The sequence below is a fragment of the Musca autumnalis genome, unplaced genomic scaffold, assembly GCF_047663935.1.
Source record: "Musca autumnalis isolate F117 unplaced genomic scaffold, ASM4766393v1 scaffold_1, whole genome shotgun sequence".
Taxonomy (NCBI): Eukaryota; Metazoa; Arthropoda; class Insecta; order Diptera; family Muscidae; genus Musca; species Musca autumnalis.
In genome coordinates, this window is record NW_027411644.1 from 329271804 (window position 1) to 329293322 (window position 21519).

Genomic DNA, 21519 nt, shown 5'->3' on the forward strand with positions numbered 1-21519 from the left:
TCTTTATAAAATCAACGCTTTGTTTAGAAATTATACTCTTTCAATCGACGCTTTCTTCAGAAAATACTCTTTATAAAATCAACGCTTTGTTTAGAAATTATACTCTTTCTTGAGAAAATCGACGCTTTCTTTATAAAATATTTTTTAGGAAATCGACGCTTTCTTCAGAAAATACTCTTTATAAAATCAACGCTTTGTTTAGAAATTATACTCTTTCAATCGACGCTTTCTTCAGAAAATACTCTTTATAAAATCAACGCTTTGTTTAGAAATTATACTCTTTCAATCGACGCTTTCTTCAGAGAATACTCTTTATAAAATCAACGCTTTGTTTAGAAATCAAACTCTTTCTTGAGAAAATCGACGCTTTCTTTATAAAATATTTTTAGAAAATCGACGATTTCTTCAGAAAATACTCTTTATAAAATCAACGCTTTGTTTAGAAATTATACTCTTTCTTGAGAAAATCGACGCTTTCTTTAAAAAATATTTTTTATAAAATCGACGCTTTCTTCAGAAAATACTCTTTATAAAGTCAACGCTTTGTTTAGAAATTATACTCTTTCAATCGACGCTTTCTTCAGAAAATACTCTTTATAAAATCAACGCTTTGTTTAGAAATTATACTCTTTCAATCGACGCTTTCTTCAGAAAATACTCTTTATAAAATCAACGCTTTGTTTAGAAATTATACTCTTTCAATCGACGCTTTCTTCAGAAAATACTCTTTATAAAGTCAACGCTTTGTTTAGAAATTATACTCTTTCAATCGACGCTTTCTTCAGAAAATACTCTTTATAAAATCAACGCTTTGTTTAGAAATTACACTCTTTCAATCGACGCTTTCTTCAGAAAACACTCTTTATAAAATCAACGCTTTGTTTAGAAATTATACTCTTTCAATCGACGCTTTCTTCAGAAAATACTCTTAATAAAATCAACGCTTTGTTTAGAAATTATACTCTTTCAATCGACGCTTTCTTCAGAAAATACTCTTTATAAAATCAACGCTTTGTTTAGAAATTATACTCTTTCAATCGACGCTTTCTTCAGAAAATACTCTTTATAAAATCAACGCTTTGTTTAGAAATTATACTCTTTCAATCGACACTTTCTTCAGAAAATACTCTTTATAAAATCAACGCTTTGTTTAGAAATTATACTCTTTCTTGAGAAAATCGACGCTTTCTTTAAAAAATATGTTTTATAAAATCGACGCTTTCTTCAGAAAATACTCTTTATAAAGTCAACGCTTTGTTTAGAAATTATACTCTTTCAATCGACGCTTTCTTCAGAAAATACTCTTAATAAAATCAACGCTTTGTTTAGAAATTATACTCTTTCAATCGACGCTTTCTTCAGAAAATACTCTTTATAAAATCAACGCTTTGTTTAGAAATTATACTCTTTCAATCGACGCTTTCTTCAGAAAATACTCTTTATAAAATCAACGCTTTGTTTAGAAATTATACTCTTTCAATCGACGCTTTCTTCAGAAAATACTCTTTATAAAATCAACGCTTTGTTTAGAAATTATACTCTTTCAATCGACACTTTCTTCAGAAAATACTCTTTATAAAATCAACGCTTTGTTTAGAAATTATACTCTTTCTTGAGAAAATCGACGCTTTTTTTAAAAAATATGTTTTATAAAATCGACGCTTTCTTCAGAAAATACTCTTTATAAAGTCAACGCTTTGTTTAGAAATTATACTCTTTCAATCGACGCTTTCTTCAGAAAATACTCTTTATAAAATCAACGCTTTGTTTAGAAATTATACTCTTTCAATCGACGCTTTCTTCAGAAAATACTCTTTATAAAATCAACGCTTTGTTTAGAAATTATACTCTTTCAATCGACGCTTTCTTCAGAAAATACTCTTTATAAAATCAACGCTTTGTTTAGAAATTAAACTCTTTCTTGAGAAAATCGACGCTTTCTTTATAAAATATTTTTTTAGGAAATCGACGCTTTCTTCAGAAAATACTCTTTATAAAGTCAACGCTTTGTTTAGAAATTATACTCTTTCAATCGACGCTTTCTTCAGAAAATACTCTTTATAAAATCAACGCTTTGTTTAGAAATTATACTCTTTCAATCGACGCTTTCTTCAGAAAATACTCTTTATAAAATCAACGCTTTGTTTAGAAATTATACTCTTTCAATCGACACTTTCTTCAGAAAATACTCTTTATAAAATCAACGCTTTGTTTAGAAATTATACTCTTTCTTGAGAAAATCGACGCTTTCTTTAAAAAATATGTTTTATAAAATCGACGCTTTCTTCAGAAAATACTCTTTATAAAGTCAACGCTTTGTTTAGAAATTATACTCTTTCAATCGACGCTTTCTTCAGAAAATACTCTTTATAAAATCAACGCTTTGTTTAGAAATTATACTCTTTCAATCGACGCTTTCTTCAGAAAATACTCTTTATAAAATCAACGCTTTGTTTAGAAATTATACTCTTTCAATCGACGCTTTCTTCAGAAAATACTCTTTATAAAATCAACGCTTTGTTTAGAAATTATACTCTTTCAATCGACGCTTTCTTCAGAAAATACTCTTTATAAAATCAACGCTTTGTTTAGAAATTATACTCTTTCAATCGACGCTTTCTTCAGAAAATACTCTTTATAAAATCAACGCTTTGTTTAGAAATTAAACTCTTTCTTGAGAAAATCGACGCTTTCTTTATAAAATATTTTTTTAGGAAATCGACGCTTTCTTCAGAAAATACTCTTTATAAAATCAACGCTTTGTTTAGAAATTATACTCTTTCTTGAGAAAATCTATTGAGCCAATGCAAAGGTTAACCTTGCTCAGTTTTGAACGTTAACTTGACACAGACAAAAAGTCCTATTCGATAGCTAATAATTCAACGCTACGTTTGTTCGCTGTTTTCAAATTTTGCATTTTGATTCTCGAAATATACGCTCTGAAACCTCTTTCATTTCCATCGAACGCATTATTTTCGAATCATTTTTGTTTTATGTTTACCTAAGTCGCAAATGTATTCATAGTCAAATTCCCAACAATCATTAGTTATAAAACCGTACTACATTTACTTCCTATTTAAATATATTGCTAGTCAGATTTAAATTTGAATCAAATTTTGTCCTCTTTTCAAAACAAATTCGTACGCAACTCATATACTCGTATTTCAATACCTTCATCAGTCATCAAAGTGTTCACTCACGATAAAATCAACTTCTTCAATTAGATGTACTCAATCATCCTTCACAACACTCTCTCGTAAACTTTAAAACGCACGTAAACTTATTTATTTAGAACTGCTATACTCTTCATTTATTACTTCACATTAGACGTCTTGTATAATATTCAAAACACTAATTGAGCTCCTTCTTTCTCTTCCATTTACTCTTCTGGTATCAACCTTATTCCATAATTTGTCTGCGTATTTTAAACGGATCCTTTAACATTTACTCATGGTTTTTCTTATACGCATATATTCTCTTCTTCTTCAACAAACTTCAAAATTATTCTCATACTCTCAAATACCCACAAAATGTTCCTCAAACACATATATTTATCTTTAATACTTTCATCTCTGTTTCTTTCGCATACTCTCAAAAAATCACAAAATTGTCGAACACATCAACAATTTTCACACTAAACTATGCTCTCATATTCTTCATTTCGCATATAGCAATATTTTCTTTCTCTCAATCTTTTATATTACACGCTCTCTTAACTCATACTAAACTCTTTTACCGACAAGCTTCAAATTCTCTGAAATTTGCTTTAATTTCATTCATTTCATCAAAAAACATTAATATTGCATACTGAACTCTCTCTCCCTTTGTTATTTTCATCATCATATCTTTCATTTCGATTCCTCTTTTTCCCATTTGAACATATCTCCAGTGAAACAATTAACGGTTTTTGAAACGACGTTAGTAAAACAACTCGCCACTCAAACTCGTCATCACTTTTATCTTTCAGTTGGATTCCCTTTGTTACTTCATTTGTTCACTTAAAAAGAACTCCGATGAAAACTTAAACGACGAAATAAACTATAATTGATCTCAAACTCTCATGTATATTTCAACCAAATTACTCCTTTTCATTGCGTTCCTTCCACATTTATTCTTTCATATTTCCCGTATTTCCTATTGATAATCATTTCTCGTACTCTTTCTCTCTTATCGCAGAATTTTGTCACGTATTCTCTTATAAATTGTTCAAGTTTGAAAACTCACATACTTTTCAAGAACTCAATCGCTCAATTCGCATAAGCATCATAAGTACACATTCTATATAAATCTCAATTAAAATTCGGTTTTACCACACTCCATTTTTAAATCTTATTATCACTCGGTAATGGTCTCTCAATACTCTCACTCTCTCTCATATAACCTCAACATTATTCATTATTAAAATATTTCCTGTAATCATATTTCTTATCACACATATGGATTCACTTTATTTTCATTATTATTCTACATTATTTTTCACGTAGAAGTACTATTTCATTCATGTCTTTTGAATTTAACTCTCAAAAACTCTTTTCTTCCATATACAATCGAACATAAATATTCTCTTATACTCTTTATGTTTCACACTCTCATAAAGACCCAAACACACCATTTAATTTCTTTGCTAAACTTTTCTCATTCTCCACACAGGTCTTCCTCTCATTTCCTCAAATGAACATACAACTTTTTAACCAATCATTTGGATTCCCTTTTATTTTCATTTTACGCAACTGTTTACATAAATACGACGAAAATAAAATCTAAATCTTGCAAAATCATTCATTTAAATCTCTCTTCAAATTCAACTTAGTCTCTCATAGATTATTTTAACAATCGCACGGTTATCCTTAAATTTTCTCTCATGTTCATCTATCGCATTATAAGCAAATTAACCATTCCACTCTGTTCTCTCGAACTTTGCCAACATTCGTTTGATTCATCAACAATTCTCTAATAACATTCATATACTTATAAGTCTTGGTTTCACGCATTATTCTCAAATGTCATCTTATTTGGATTCTCTTACACCATACTAACTCATCTGTAATTTCTTAACCAATATTTTGGATACCCTTTTTTCACGCGATTTTCATACTTCAAAAAAGAAAATTATAATGTCGCAAAAATCAAACATCTCTCCTCAAACTCAAATCAGGCTCCCGTATATAACTTTAAAAATCGCAAAATATTCTATAATTTCCATCTTTCGCATTATAATCAATTTAACCATTATATTCTCTATATCTTCAGACGTTGTCAAATCCTTATCTTCTCCTCACACACGACTTCTTCCTTAGTTCTGGTTTCACTAATTTTTCTTAAATGTCATCATCTTATTTGGATACCTTTTAATTAATGTTTTATACATCATATCTTGTGCTCAAAAAAATAAAGGACCGTTATTAAAATATCACAGAAATTAACTCCATTAAATCAATTCTCCATTCACATATATATGCAACTACAAAAATACTCAACCTCTTTCGAATTCTTAAATTCAAACGTACTCTCTCATTTCTATCGTTCTCATTTGTTTCATAATCAAAATAATCACTGTCAAACCCCTTTCGTTATTATTTTCTCATTGACGATCATCATCGAAGGACCTTTTTCAAATGTAAATTTGCATTTTACTGTAATGTATGTATTCGTTTTTAAACACTCTGTCTCATATTTTAATGTCGTCTAGTTTTTATAAAACGCGCTAACAGACTCCCTTGTGTTTTGGTATCGTTGTTACTAAAACTATAAATTCTATCTATCTACGAATATTATTTCTACACTACGATTTTAAAACTTTTCTATTTGGAATGAATAACTTTTTAATATTTTATTGGGAAATGTAAATAAAATTCTGGTTTATAGATTTTAAGAATCTTCTGTAATTCTATACTCTTATTTTTAGTATTTATTTGTCTGAATGTGCATGCCGCAAACAAACTTTCGTTACTATTAAAACCTTTACCAAAACAACACCGCTCTATTGATGGTTATATTTCTTCTGTATTTTGACGCATTAATTTATTTAAATCATTTCTAATTAATTTTATCTTACAATCGAATTCTTAACATTCTATGATCGCTCATTTTATAGAATTACATCCATCAACCTTTGTCATTTTATCTTTCACTACCTTCTACGCAATGTATTTTCTTAAACATCATACCAACACTCTTTTACTACTCTCTTTAGATTTTCGCAAACCATTGTTTTGTCACTTGACTTCAACTTTTAGATCGCATAATAAACCCATACTTTGTTTCACTCCAATTTGTGCTCATGTCTATATATTTCTGAAATTATTTTTAATCCATTTCTATTCGTTATCAATCATTTTCATTTTAAACATACTCTCTCTTTAGATTTTCAGAAAAATCTCGTATCATTCTCATTCAATTTCAAATGCATTCTCATTTTCAATAAGTACTCTCTTAGTTTTTCTTCTGGAACTCTCCTTTCATCTCCTTTAACTCAATGTTAAATTCTATCACTATCGTTCCCAAACATCTTCAATTACACACTCTCTTTAGATTGCCGCAAATCTTGAATTTCCATATTTAACTTCAAACGCTTTCACATTCTCTTTATATACTCTCAATCCAATATGTTCTCAATTGTCTATATATTCCTGATTTTGTAATCCAACTCTATTTGTTCTCAAGCTTCTTCAATTTCACACAAACTCTCTCTTTAAACATTCAGAAAAACCTTATATCATTCTCTTTTAACTTCTAACTTTTTCTCATATTCTGAAATTCATCTTTTGACTCTTCGATTTGTTAACATTTTCTTAAATGAAATATATTTTTGAAATAATTTCCAATTCAACATTATTCGTTCCTAGACATTTTCAAATACGCATTTTCTTTAGATTTTCGCAAATTATCTTTTCTGCACTCATTTAACCTCAAACGCTTTATCATTCTTCTTTCTGGTTCTGTACCACATTCTCGCATTTATTCATAGAACATTCAATACGCTTGCATTAAATCAATTCCGTAATGATATGTAGATAGCTTCAGTATATTTGTATATAGTTTCTTTTTTACTTCTGTCTAATTTTTAAATTTTAAGTTGTTGAATGCTTGCATTTTGTAGTGAGTTAATATAAGTTATTGACCATATTGGCTTTTTTATATTACAAAGGAAGAAAGAAATGAAATGTAAGCTTATAAAAAGCAGAATCGTTTCGAATAATAATGGCTTTGTTTTCACCTTTCATACATTTTTTTAAACACAATACGATGATTTTTAAAGGTTTTGCCTAATATACGTTTTAAATTTCGAAAGAAAGCCTTTACTTATTGTAATAATTACTCCTACTTAGGCTGAACGTTTCTTTGATCCTAAATGAATAGTCGGGTTTGGAAATTGTAAAGTATCAGAGTTTTGCATATTTAAAAAAGAATTATCTTCAAGAACAAATCGATCGATAGCGCAAGTTTCCTTTACTCAGAATTCGAACATTCCGTACTTATTCTCTATACTCTTAAAACATTATTATATTTACTCCCATATAGAAACTTAATTTCTAACAAAGAAAACATGTCACAGATTTTCTTTTTCAAATTTCGAAAACTTTCTTTGAAATCTAACATAAAATTTGAGGAAATTGGAAAACACACCAGTAACGAAAGAAACTCGTTAAGAAATTCATGGTGTTTTAGGTGGCATTCATCACATTTTTTTGAAAACATGTTTCATGTTTAACCTTGTTAAGGAATGAACGCTTGATCATCTTTCTTTAAGAATTCTATCTTAAGAAATGTTTCACATCATATTTTATGTTCTAAAAGTCGACTCCTCTTGCAAATTCGATTTCGCCTTTCAAAATTATTTCTCAAAATATAATATTATATTTATTATATCCCATAATATCTTTAGAACTCTACTCAAATGTTTCTCTATATACTGTATATCAGTTGATCGCAATATTGTATAATGATTTTTCGCAAGTATCAATTCAACTTTCTGATGAAACATTGAATATTTTTTGATATTTGAAAAAATATGTCGTCATTGAGAATTTTATGGGAAGTAATTTTTAATTAATCATCATTTAAATTTATAAATATACTATTGGGTTTTGTCGCCATTAAAAAACATTTAGAAAATCAAATGGTACACATTGTTCCATGATGACCTTAATGAACGCAATGCAATTTCCGAATCTATTCAATGTTTGGAGTGGAGCTCCAATACATTTGTTGCTTGCACACACACAAATAACATACGAATATAGGAAATTTATTTTATAATTTTTATTAAAATTGAGTTTTACATTTATAATTTCGACATTCTAATTGATAATATATAGCTATAGCTATTTTAAAGGACGTAAAGCAAATATTGATTTATACGTGAAAATAATTGATGTAATTTAGTATATTTTGATTTCTATATTAGTCTAAATACAAGAGAATGAATACAATATTTCGGGTGCTATTTGAATAAAGGTGGGAAGTTTATTTGTACATATGTACAAAAAAGAGTATTTTTTAATTGTATATAAACTTTATCATACAAAAAAAATAATTAATTTGCATATATTTCAATTTATTGCTACTTTACTTGGAGTTTCGTTAAGTGTAAGTGAAAATATTATTGTCCTAAATATCTATAACTAAATTGTAGACTATTATACAGAGAAAGTCTCAAAATTTGTTAAGGTAATATTAAGATTATATAAAAATATTGTATTGTGTAGTATATTCTAAATACATTCCTAAACATTCAAATGCGCACCCATAACAATTAATTGTCAGAATATTCAAGAATTCATAGAATGTGGAAAATTAGGAAAACAAGATTTGTGTGAGCAAAGGGAAACTAGTAGTTCGGAAATTGTGATATAAATACTGCAGGTGTACTAAATATAATAATTATCATAATAATCGAAATGAAATAACTAATTGTTTAAAACTATTGCATTAGGGTCATGGAATAAGTTTTACTTTTTAGGCAGATAAATATTGAAATTGGGTCTTTAGAATTTTAAAATAGACTATTAGTTTATATGCATTGAGAATATTTCAATAAGGCTTTATGATATTGTACTTGATACTCATACTCATTTAAGTGAATACCAAGAATTATATATGAAATACAATTTATTTTAACAATTATACATTTTTATAATGCATTTTCTAGGTAATTTTATATGGGAATTACTTTTCTATAACATTCTGTGTTGATTTGCTAGTAACACGAAATAAAGATTTTACTTAATGTGAAATGTATCTGCAATTAAATTCGAGCAAGTGGAATCAATTTGAAATTAAACGAATCAAATAATTATTTTTGATTTTATCGTTAAATGTATTAACTATGCTTCGATTTCCAATAATTTTATTTCATATATTTTGAAGGCGCATATCTCTCCATAACACCTATGCAAGCATGGAAATTGCAAACATTTTTTTGAAATTTTAGAAAACATTGATGTATCTGTGGATTTTCTGAAAACAAGAAATTTTGATATTAAAAACGATTTTGTAAACCCCCTAAAACAAATATGTTGTTTTGGGTCTCAATAGAAAAACGCAGACTGTATAATAATAAATATTATTTTGTGTTCATTCATGTTACAGCAACGGAATCATCGAAGTAATAGGGATATACATATGTATATATTCGTAATCTACTGCATTGTTAATTGTGTTTTGCGATTTCATAGCTCTTATTCCGTATACCTTGGTGTTATTAAAATAGCTTCCCTAAATAGGGCACGTTATATGTTATATTCAATAATATGTATATGAGACTTTGTCGTTTGTCTTTTTATTTTTATTATAACTGCAATTTGTTTACGAGCGTATTAAACATATAGTAATTAATATTCATATAGAATAGATTTTTATATTATCGTAGGGGGAATATGTACGAATAATTTTGTTTGTTTCATAAGAAATCCTTTAGTAAATTATTTATAATTAATATAAACATTCGAAGAATTCAAGATATTTGGCCAACTTTTTTATGTTTTTGTAATGAAAATGATAACGGAGAAGGCTTTTATTTTAAACCATTCGATGTTTTTATAATTCTAGCTTAATTCGTAATAACGTAGACATTATGCCATTATATTTCCATATCAATAACTTTTGTACCTTATATGAGTTTAAATAAAACTTGCTTTAATATTAGTTTGGAACCTTTAATTAATAAGCCGCATTTAACATTACATTCTTTGTGAAAAATACCTTAAACTCTCTTTAATGATAATTTAATGCTTAGGCAGAAAAATAGCTGTAAATGTACCTTGAGTCCTAGAATACTTTGAATTGCACTTGCGCTAAACATAGTTTGAGACTTTTTGTGATTTTAAGGCGTTTTTGTAATATTTTGATGACGCATAATAAACTCAATGAAATATTACGTAAAATGATTTTATCATAAGGAATATAAATTTTTTAAGGAAATAATGTAATTTATTTTTAAAATAAAAATATAAAAGATTTTGTTGTATTATGTGGGAAATTAATTCTCAATCATTATAGATTGGAATTGAAGCGGGTGGGTTGGTTTTCTTCCAATTGTTTTTTATCCTAGCTCTATCTCTACCATCGATGGGGGTATATTAACACAACATATACGAAAAGGTTTAACGTTAATTTCGAAATATAATGTGTTTATATACAGGGACAATTAAGGGCAATATACATATATTCGTCACACACCTGACTATATTCAAATAATAGCAAATGTTTTCTAAAATTTTCAGAATATGTATTGTGATTAACATGTGTGCATTGGAAAATGTAAAAAACAGATAAAATGCAAATAATATAGAAAGTGTATTTTCATTGAAAGCTTCAATATACTGTGTGTGCAAGCAGAAAAATATTGTTAATTGAATTATGAAAGATTGGCTAGACAATATGTCTTTTAGAGTTTTGTGAGAAAAATATATTCTTAATTTGTTGCATCAAATTAAAATTTCAATTTTGACATTTGTGCCATTAAAAGTAAATAAGTCAATTGACTCAAATTTGATGCATTACTAAGTAATGTTTACTTTTCATTTCTATAGTTTAGTCCTTTCTGACCTAATTTTATTAATACATTCACTACGAACTTTTTAAAAAAGTTTATGTATTTTGTAAAAATACTATGCCTTTTGACGCGCTTCATATGTATACAATATTAAAGTTTTTCAACTTGAATCCCAATTAAGCTTTGAATGCGAACATTTGTTTGTATGAATTTTGTACTTAACAGAATTTAAGAAAGTGTAACTGTATCTTTTATACAGCAGCAAGATACGTCTTCACTAACAATATTAATTCATTACTGAATAATATGATGCTTTTTAATATGTATAACGCTTCTTGATTATATGACACCTCATAATCATACGACGATACACAATAGAAATCGATTTCCAATTTATACGACTAACGTCCTATATTATCATATTTTATGAGTTCATGATGCTTTACATATTATCAGATCATTTATACATCATTAAACACCAGTTGATACGACGCATAGATTCAATTTTGAATTCCTACACAATTTCTCAAGACTTTATGAAAATCAACATCGCAGCCGCATAATTTTTTTACCACAACCTTAACGCTTCTAATACACTTCATTCAATTCTAACTTGTTGATATACATAATCGAAGATCATCTTTTGATGTGAGTTTGTAAACCATTTTCAAAAATCTTAAACTTCTTACACTTAAACTTTTCTTCATATTAAAATACGCTTGAATTGGATATTTTATAGAAAACTTTCCATTGTTTTAATGCTTTTAAATTGTAAGTCCTTGGTATTGAAATTTTACTTTTCTGATAAATTTGTTTTTTATCTTCTAACAATGTTCAAATCTAATCATATCGACGCTTTCAGCAATTTTTAAGACGCTTATCCATTTCTAATATAATTATAACTTTCTTTAATTTATTTTTTCTGTTATTTAGGAGGACGCTTATAAAACATTTTGGTTATTGAAATTTTATTTTTCTGATAGATAACTTTATTTTTTATCTTTCTCTATCAATGTTCAATTTAATCATATCGACGCTTTCAACAATTTTTAACACGCTTATCCCTTTCTAATATAATGATAACTTTCTACCATTTATGTATTCTGTATTTTGGACGACGCTTATAAAACATTTCGGTTATGATACATTCGGTGTCGAGACTTCAAATTGAATACGATGATATTTTACAAATGGTACACATTGTGCAAAAATACCATATCCGTTCATTACTATTACATTTACTCTTTTTCATGTTGACGTTTCTTTCAGACATTTTCAAATATATTACACTTCTAATAAATTTGTTTCAAATCGAATTTCATCTCTTTTTACTGCATAAAGCAAACCCTTTTTTCGAAGTAAGTTTAATTTCTAATTAGACGCATAGACAACCTTTTCAATACGCATATCGATTCTATTCACCCGTTTATTTTTTTAAAAATAAATGATTCGGTTCATAATAATACAACGCATGAAAATCTCTTTCTAATTTGATGATACTTATTTAAATATATGTTTTAATACGTTAGACGCTTCAATACGCTTTTAATATGTTCGACGCTTCAGATACAACGTAACGGTTTTAAAATGCAACGCAACCCCATTATTTTTTCATAATACTGCGTATTTAAATATGTTTTTATTTATTTCCTTTAACTCTATTTATCGCTTGACTCAATCCTAACCTATTCTCCTGCAGAATTTACTGGCATGTTTCATCATCATATTCTGGGCTATTGAAATATTCAGAGTAATCTTAACTACTTGACTGACTATTGTTAATTAATTATTATTGTTAAAATTAGCGGTATTGCGAAGCAAAAGCTTTGCTATGGAACTACTAAGCTCAAATATTCACTCGTTTCAGATTTCGAGGTAAACGTACTCTCAACTACAAAGAATTATATCTTTAAAACTAAGCGGCTAGCAAAAACATTATTTCCAAAAATGCTAACTACATTTGTTTTTCGGAATTTAACATTTGGTCAATTACTTCAAAGTCTTGGTATCTTTAACGCATTTTTAACCAGAAAATTAACAAAGAAATCTAGCCACTCATTAATTGAACGCAACGTTAATTAAAATGTGATAACGCTAACAATTGTTTAAATGAGGTTTAACATAATAAGCAATGCTTTGTAAAACTAGGACGTTTTCGAAAATAACGTTTTAGAAAAATACTACACTTTGGGAAAAACAAGACCAATTATATAAATACTAGTTTTTTTAATGGAAACAAACTTTTTAAAAACCTTTATGCCTGCTAAACGCTTATAATTCTCAATCGTTAAAAATTGTAAATTATACAAAAAATGGATTCTTTAAACGCTCCGAAATAGTTTTTCAAATTGGATAAATATTACGGAGCTCTTACTTTTTCCGATGTAAAAGTTTTCCAGAATGTTTGAATGTACACGTTTTTTAGTTAGAAATTTAGATAATGAAACACACATTCGGTGAAATTAGAAATTCTTTAAGCTTTCTATACAAAAAAATCCGTTAAGGATATACATAATTTGAAGTACGCCTAAAACTGATTTTTTTATTTATATTTTTTATTAATATTCGACGCAATTGAACTGTGATTTCTATAAAACTAACTTTTATAAAAACACCGCATCGCAAAATTGCAATTGGAAAAATTTGGTTGTTCCTGTCTACTTCTTTGGATTATTTCTATGTAAGGATTTAGGTTTTATATTATTTTTTTCATTTTATTTTTTATATTGTTTTTATATTATCGTTTACATTTTTTTAATATTAATATATTGTTATTGTATTGATTTGGCTCGATGTCATTATTATTTAATATAATTTTTCTTTTGGGATTTTATTTCTTTCTATTATCAATGATTTATTTATTTCATAGTATTGTGATTTTTAAACATCTTTTTTAAAAAAGTTTCAATTTTGTAAAAGAAAACAACCTACGCTTCGCAAAATTGCATTCTTGTAAATATATTCAGTTTTGTTCAACATTTTTACCCTTAATTATTTTCGATTTTAATTTTATATTTTCCTTTGGAATTCGTTATATCTTTGTATATCTTTGAATAGATTGTTGTGGACATTCGTATAGAGCTGATCAAGGCATATTGAAAATCTTATGACAAGTCAGTCTTAAGAACTGTGGTTCTCCAGACTTTTTGAAATTTTCAGTAACTCTGCGATTAACAGGTATCTGAGATTATGGAAAATCTCTTTGGAATTCAATGAAATTTTATCTATATCGAAAATTTGCAATATTTTGGCTATTTTGGATCTACGTTATATTGCTTCTTTCTTCTATAGTATTGATCTTCGGTAATGCTGCTATAAATTCTACTTCGACAATATTGTCCTATTATTTATAACTAATTTAAAGTAGCTACGTTTTTTCATAAAAAATTTAAAAACTGCTTTTAGACAGTAATAGGCCGTTTACATATAACCGGGTTAACCCAGTGGGTCTGGGTTTCAAATGTCATTTCCATTGTGTATACTTCAAATAAATCCTCATAAACAAGGTTAACCCTGCAAAAAACTATAATCTAAACGCCGTATTACAGAATTGTAACAATGTCGTATGCTTTTATGCCATAAGTAATTTTTGCATAAGGATAAATTCGGTGTTTTCACTTTCTTCTTCTTCTTCCGAAGGTCTACTGGTTTTGTTAGAAACAAAAGAAATAAATTCAATTAAATTATTCTCAAATAATCTACCGGCATAAAATGTTGTAACAGCCCTAAGGTCGAAAGACTGGGCATTAAGAATTGAAATAAATTAAAATTGAAATATTTTCTGATGAATTCCAAGTCAAAATTGTTAATCTATCTATCAATAGCTACATGTAAATCCATGAAAAACTCAATAGTGATGAATTCCGTAGCTAAATAGTCTTCCAGACCTTTAGAGATACCGTTATTATTAGACCCTATGAGCTAGGCATTGTTACACGAATCACAACCTATAATCACAACATCCAATCCATGGATTGGAAAACAAAGAAAAAACTGATTTTAGGAGAGAGGTAGGGACATAGAAGAATTATCATGTGCCTGGCTCATCTCTGCTCTTGTTCATAAATCAGACTCACTATTTAAATTCGGACCTCAATACGTCATATTAGGTATTACCTTCTATTAAATTTTGAAGCGACAACTGCCTTTACCAATGTTAAGTGTTCAGTCAAACTACTAAATTAAGTAAAAACTTAATTTACGCTTTGTACTCGTAGAAACCTACAAGGTTTAAAAGCATTTTTTATGTTTATAGTTTAATACCTTTCATAAACATGTCTTTTTCGTTGTTCTATTCACAAGGAAAACTAATTGTAATCTCCTATTTGACAAACGGATATCAAGTCAACATTTTTCAATTTTAATGTGCCTATTGTCTCGAAGAACGCTTTATTTAAAAATATATTTTAACTTAATTTATTATTCCCTATGTAAAGCGCCGTGTATTAATGAAATCATTGAGGTACGACGAATTCTCAAATTTTCGTTATTAATTCTAAAAATTGAAAACAAATTGCGATTATCACGCTTCTTAAATTTCCTACCTAACTCAAGGCGCCTCTTTCTCTATGTATTTTGTTGAAACATTTTCTTAATACCAAATATCGTTGTTTCGCCCTTTATGGATCTTTTGATTTCTTTTTCAGAGTTAGTATTTTTCGGAATTCGACGATTATTAACCATTATTAACTACATAAAAAGACTACCAATTTACGCTTTCGTATGTTATATTATTTCGTTGGTTTTATATGTGTTATACTACGGAGGTTTTCAACGCATCTCAAATAAATATTTACGTGATTTCTATGTCTTTCAGAACGCTTTGTTTAGTTTAGAAGTTTTAAATAAATTTATTATTCCCTACCCAATGCGGGTGTACATTTATGTATCGACGAATTATAGCAAATGATTTTAAATTTCTAAAAATGCAATTCTCAACTATGATACTTCTCAATTTCCTACCTAACTAATCGTTAATGCACTTTGTTGACGCAGAAGATTTTTCGAAATACCAAATATCCTGATTCGCAGTGATTTTCATTTCAACCATTTTTACGTCTTTCTCTTACGACATTTTGATTTCTTTCTTGGGGTTTATATTTTTCGCAATTCAACGATTATTAACCATATGTAATATGTAATATTTTTTTCATGCGCATTTTAAATTATAATATAACTCTAAAATCCCTACCTCACAAATTACCATTTCTGAATTTGTGCGCATTTTTTAGTTACCATTTGCAAAAATAAACGCATTTTATTTTCCATGTACCCTTATTGTGGTTTATGAAATTTCGACGAATCTCAACAATATGCGGTTTCTTATAATACATACGCTTGACTTTTTACTTCGCTTTCGATTATTTCGCTTTCTTTGATTTTTAATTGTACCCATTTATGTTTCTTTTACATATTTAATAACTCTTTAGAATTTTATGCGATATTTTGTGGTATACCATGTACCCATTAATTAAATATTTCGCTTTTTATTTCATATGTTTATTTCATTGCATTTTGGGTATTATTTATTTATAAATTTTTTTTATATGTCTTGAAGCGTCGTAATACAGATGACCAACATAGGTTGAGTTGACAAAAGTTCTATTACCACATGTGTGATGATATCGATTCAATTGTAATGATATTGAAATTACTCAAAATATTTTCGACCATTGACGGTTATCATTCAAATTGCATAAATTTTTTCTATACATGGACGACTCTTTCGTTAATATTTAATATTTTTCGTTTCATTTAAATTATATTTTGATTTAATCATAAGCTTAGTTTAACTGTTTTTTCGCATTTGTACTAATTATTTCCCTATTTAACTTCTACAATTCTTACCTAACATATGCATCGCGTTGAGCTCATATTTTTGGGGTTTCAAATTTGTCCTAACTAAGTTTTGTGGTTTTGTTTTCTTTTGTTTTGAAAAAAAATAATTAAAAAATTATTATAACTATTACTCACTTTGTTTTGAAATACGTGTAAAGAACGCAGTTCCTACGTTAATAATATATAACGTAGTCACATAACGTGTCTATAACGTAGTTATTTCGTGCCTCTTTTCACGCTGGTTGTTTTTTGGAAGGCTGTAAAAGAAATGGCTGTGGGGTTTTGGTAAAGAGCTTTGGCTATACCTGCCGCCGTCTCCCATTGATGATCGAGAGTTTGAAACTCGAAACAATCAGAAAGGATCGGAATATTGGTGGTATGGTATGGGTCAGCACAAAGCAGTATTTTTTGAGTTTTGAAAGGAAAAACAATTTTTGGTAGAGTTGTTTTTAGAAAAATCATATTCTCATATATTTATTTCAAAAATATTTGGTTTTTTATCATTTTTTTCTGAATATCTTTTTTGATTTTGATATTTTCTTTTTTAATCTTTTCTGTGTATTTTTTCAAAATATTTTTTGTATTTTATTTTTTTTGTGGAGGATCTTTTTTTCGTTTTAACAAGAAAATGAAGAATTTATAATTTATATACGTATATAATTGTTACTGAAGAAAACTTAATTAATATGTATAGAGGTCATGTTTAGCTGACGAACAAACGTATGAAGAAATAAAATAAAAGACAACTTAAGGTTTACAACATTGTAATCTTAATACGAATGCAAAAAATGAACATGTTAGAAATATATTCTAGACACGTTGGTGTTTTATTGATTAGTATGTATGTAGTATGTAATAACAAATTATATAAATCTATAAAACACTTAACCCTTAGGTTGCTAAAGGGGAACGAAGTTGTTGGTTTTAATGTTTTTTTTTTTTATTATTTCTAAATAACGTTGTTGTTTTTGCACTAAAGCATTATCATCAATCAGTCTATTTTGGTTTAACAAAAATATTTCTTATAAATTCTAAACGCATACCTCTCAGATAGATAGCTCTATTATTCAGATCAGTTGGTCGTAGTCTTGGGGAAGGTTTCAATTCTCATTCTGAATCTGAGTGATGTGTTTGTTTATCTGCCTGCCTGATAGATACGACATTCCTTTCATTTTCTGTCAGAATATACCACATATAGTAAATCTTTCATTCTCGGACACGATTTATCATAAACGCAGTGTAATTATTCTCGTACATTTCGCATTCATTACACATTCATACTCTCTCTTCATCAAATTCATATTCAATTTCAAATACCATACTCTTTCTCATCATTTATGACTTGCGATAGATCTCAGATTGTGTAGATGTGATTGGTTATATTCGATGTCTACATCTTTTTGCTGTATGTACTCTATTATATAGTATATGTATGTATGTACACTCTATGGTAATATACAACAATACTCTTCGCAGTTTCTTTTCTAAAGATGAGGATGGTTTTTTACATTTCTATCGAATACGAGAAAATACGACGACGATGTGACGACGAAGACAGAATTTGGACGTTATATTGCAAATTTAGCACATAATTATGATAAATTTACACGACGCCGCCCATTATAATAATCACACATAAATATTCGCTATATGATTTAAAAAAAGAAAGGCATATTGTAAGTTTCAAAAATATAGTTATGTAGAATGGGAAAATAATAAATGGTAATTATTTGCAATATAATAAATATAAATACGCCTAAAATTATGCTTTAATTTAGGACGGTATATATATGAAAAGACAAAACAATGATTGGCAAGTTTTAAGACTTGCCAACGATGCACAAGAAGAGAGGGAGAATGCGCCTGGAAACATTTCTGTTATACAAAAAAGGGGTATGTGAACAATGAAAATTCAAAACAGATAGATAAATAAGGCGTTGCATTGCCAGTGTGCAAACACAGGGGGAAAAATGGAAATTTCATGAAGTGAAGTACAGTAATTGGGGGTTGTAGAATTGTATTAAAAAATACATATTCGAAATATAAAAAGGGATAATTCTAGAAATTCCAGAGCCTATGCCAAAAGAAGGGTTGGTTCTCTTTATTAATGGGAAAATATTTTCAAAATAAATTTTTCTGGCAACGTTTCAGCAGCCAAACTAATATTTCTTTTTAACAAAGGGGGGAAAAGACAATGGCGTGAAATAATTGCTTGGCTCTCATCAACCCATTATAGGGAAAATAATAGAAAATGGTATGTGGGGTAGACGATAATGGCGTAAAAAGACTTTTTTGCTTTCAAGAAGACAATATGAGGAAAATTCTATGCGGTTGGCAGTGGAAGCATGATACGAACTTTTTACAATTTGTAAAAATGGGATATTTTTAGAATTTGAAGGCGCATGACTTAATTTATTGATCTCTCCCATTGATTCTAAGGAAATTAAGTATACACTATCTGGAAAATATTGAATAGAAAAATTATTTCACTGGATTCTAAACAATGCGTGTTAAATTACACAGAACTAGAACAAGTTTTCAAAGCAAAAATGGTATATTGTAGACAATTCCAGATTCTGGAACAGAGCTAACCTAGAATTTACTCTAGTTGTGAAATATGGCAAAAGAATAACTGTGTTATTCATGTAAAGAATTTTTTGCTTTTTCCAATATTACGAAATTGTTTTCTCTCTAATTACGCAGTAACTTATTTAACAAGTAGGTATGAAACATATTTTTTGTATGCAACAACAAAACAAAATTGAATATTTAAAACAATGCTTACGGCTTGTGATTGGACAACCAAAGCTCAGCCAAGTGTAAAGCTTGCTAGCCATAAACCCAGAGACACACGGCTATAACATCGGCAAAAGATGATTCATCAAATATAGTTGTTCCCAGCCCATTCAGAGAAGTCAACAGCCATTTCTCAATACATTTTCATTCTGCCTAGTTGATTCACAGCTCAATAATTAGCCACACAATACGGCTTCCGCAAAATTATTTTTCAATTTTTCCCAAATTGCAAACAGCATTTCAGATTTCTCTCCTCACACTATTTCGGCCTACTACTCGAACAATAATATTCAGCTTTTCTAGTTGATTCAAGGTTTACAATACAACGCTTGACAATGTTGAATACAGCCATTTTTACTTTGGCAAGAATAAACCACTTTAAACTCTTTTTTTTCAACCAAAAACACACTTTGACACAACTTATAAAATAAATATTCCACTATATTTTGTCCCCTGGACAAGTTAACAGCAAGATTTTTAAAACACAACTGATACCAAGGCAGGCCATGCAGTGGTATTTATACGCTGTCGTCCAACTTGCTTTCATTGGAATGTCGTGAATTTTCCATTGACCCTCTCTAGCACATTCGATTGTCGCTTGCAGTCGTCTCGTTGTTTCTATTTGCTCATGCGTGTTATCTCTTTCTTTTGTTGTTTCTGTTATAAACTGTTATAATAGGGGAGGGGTAAGGAGAGAGGTTTGGTATTATTTTTTGTTTTCATTGATAACCCACCCAAGAAATGGGTTTTTTCATTTGGAAAATAGGTAGGAAAAGTCTAGAACTGGTTGGAAAATGTTCCAAGCCCTGGGAAAACTGCAATTAAAGAAGATTTTAAAGGGTTAGATGATGTATCTGGAAACCAGCACCAATTTTTCCATGACGAAAACTATTCTTTGTTTTGGTATTTGTGTTATACACAACAGAGACAAACATTGAATTTAATAACTCATGACAAAGATAGCTATTGTGAAAACAATAATTCCAGGAGGTTTATCTACTTGTATATTTAGTTTTTACAGGTTCTAAATATCGACTCGAAAATTGAAGTAATTAATATTTTCTCCGTTATTTTTGGGCCGTAATTAATTATTTATATACCCTTTTAATATAATTAATTGGAAAATCTTGTCAATTATTCCATTTAATACCCCCCACTTTACATGACATTAGCTCCACTCCATTGTCGACAATTCTAGATTTTTGCGTGAAAAAAATGTAAACAAACTCATGATGTACGTCACGTCTTTAGTTGAGTCAAACATTTGGTCTGTTCCAGAACTGCAAGAATCTACTAATTTCTACTATTTTTTCCGATAACATAAAGGAAAAAATGTTATCGTAGTAAAAATAGTAGCTTCTTGCAGGTTCTGGAACAGAGCAATTCATACAAACAAATAGTTTGTATTATGTACATCAGTGTTCACCAGCGAGCTGCTACTGAGAGCAATTATCGTAACTTTCAATCCAAAACACACGGTAATGTATGCTCAGTTGCTCTCAGTACGGGCTCGCTGGTGAACACTGATGTACATACATACATATAATTACAAGAAACAGTATCTCAAGAAAAAGATCTATTGCAAGCTTAATGCTTGATTTAATTGACATACATATGTACATATGTATGTATTTTGTATGAAAATGACAACTTACATCCACTGCTTTTTTTAAATCAAGCCGAGTATAAACGTACTGCAGAGCCTCAATTTTGTTAATTATTATAATAAATGGAAACAGGAAAACTTTGTCCCGCTCCACACTATACTGATTTCAATGCAATAATTTCATGAAATTACGCGTTCTTTGATTGCAATTTCATAATTCAATTCAAAGTTGATTTAGTATGGAACTCGATCTAAGTCCCGGTCCTAGAGTAATTTCATTGAT

The 21519-nt window shown here is 28.7% G+C and overlaps 3 long non-coding RNA genes across 3 annotated transcripts; 1 reads left to right on the forward strand and 2 right to left on the reverse strand.

Moving 5' to 3' along the window:
- The first annotated feature begins 5297 nt into the window (after positions 1–5297).
- On the forward strand, positions 5298–12044 carry LOC141390440 (uncharacterized). The gene is made up of 2 exons (XR_012409355.1): positions 5298–8631; positions 8709–12044. It is a non-coding gene; the product is annotated as an uncharacterized lncRNA (long non-coding RNA).
- Positions 5908–11822, reverse strand: LOC141390438 (uncharacterized). The gene is made up of 2 exons (XR_012409353.1): positions 7826–11822; positions 5908–7041 (listed from the first exon to the last, which is right to left on the reverse strand). It is a non-coding gene; the product is annotated as an uncharacterized lncRNA (long non-coding RNA).
- Positions 12045–17265: 5221 nt separating the features above from the next.
- On the reverse strand, positions 17266–20859 carry LOC141390433 (uncharacterized). Its single transcript, XR_012409348.1, has 2 exons — positions 19620–20859; positions 17266–18480 (listed from the first exon to the last, which is right to left on the reverse strand). It is a non-coding gene; the product is annotated as an uncharacterized lncRNA (long non-coding RNA).
- Positions 20860–21519: the final 660 nt, after the last annotated feature.